Raw genomic sequence first — 1,184 nt, 5'->3', positions numbered from 1 at the left:
AAAAAAAGTGGGCCTATGGCCAAATGGCTCAGCAGATTAAAGTGCCTGCAAGCAGGCACAGGGGTCAGGGGTTCCGTCCCCAGGGTCTGCTGTGCCTGACCCACCCCCAGGGTACCCTGAGACTGCGATTCAGACTAGGTGTGATGGTGCACGCCTGTAATCCCAACTCTTGGGAGGCTGTAAACGAGTGGATTGCTACAAAAGTGGATCGCTACAAGTCCGGTCTAGTAGTGAGACCCTGAACACCCTGTAGACCCTTCTGTAAAATACAAAAAAAAAAAAGTGGGCCTAAGCCTCAGCATTTGAAAGTCATTCTCATTGTGCAGCCAGCATTCTAAGGCATTTATATTCAAAGAAGATAACCTGTCACTGGCAGTGCCTGCCTTTGGTTTGAGCTACTCTCCGCTGGTGGTGCTGAAGGATTTTTCAGCCAGCTCTCTGGAGTTTGAAGTGCTCTTGAGCCCATCAGTCAAAAAGCTTGGTATACCTAAGCTGCAATCCTTGCCCAGAGAAGACTATATATGTATGCAATGTTAAGACCTAATAGAGCAAGGTATGGTGGTGCATGCCTATAATCCCAGCTCTAAGGAGGCTGAGGCAGGAGGATTGTTGCCAGCTCAAGACCAGCCTGGGCTACAAAGTGAAAACTCAAAGCCAACCTGAACTGCACAGTGAGACTTGGTCTCAAAAAAAAACAGACCTAGTGGAGATCAGCGGTATGACTGTAGTTCTGTGTAATACACTGCTATGCAGGCAGGATAAGTCCTTTAACCTCATTTTGTTACATTATTTCTGAAAATATTTAGAAAAAAATGCAATATAAAGGCAAGGTATTAAGATATTTTCTCCTATTTTGTCAGGAAGCACAGAGGAAAATCAGAAACTTGTTCATCCATGTTCATACCAGCATCACTGGTGATAACCCAAAGGTACTAACAATCCAAGATAATCAAAACACGGCATAAAGACACAATGGAATAATATTGAGCTGTAAAAATGAATAGAGGGGCCGGGGAGATGGCTCAGTGGAATAAGCGCTTCCCTGGCAAGTGCAAGGGCCTGAGTTCAATCTCCTGGTTCTGCAAAAAAAAAAAAAAAAAAAAAGGCTGGTGAGATGGCTCAGTGGTCTAAAGCACCTACTTAGAACAAGCTTGGCAAAGCACAGGGACCGAGGTTCAATCCCC

At 45.1% G+C, this 1,184-nt stretch overlaps 1 protein-coding gene across 4 annotated transcripts in view; it reads right to left on the bottom strand.

Annotated features, from left to right (window-relative positions):
• Nek3 (NIMA related kinase 3) overlaps positions 1–1,184 on the bottom strand; it is a 42,076-nt gene that overhangs the window by 16,771 nt on the left and 24,121 nt on the right. The gene's annotated exons all lie outside the window — the stretch shown is intronic.

The sequence above is a fragment of the Octodon degus genome, unplaced genomic scaffold (assembly GCF_000260255.1).
Source record: "Octodon degus isolate 3935 unplaced genomic scaffold, OctDeg1.0 scaffold00216, whole genome shotgun sequence".
NCBI classification, from domain to species: Eukaryota; Metazoa; Chordata; class Mammalia; order Rodentia; family Octodontidae; genus Octodon; species Octodon degus.
The sequence above is the reverse complement of the archived record's forward strand: the minus strand, read 5'-3'. Positions and strand labels throughout refer to the sequence as shown.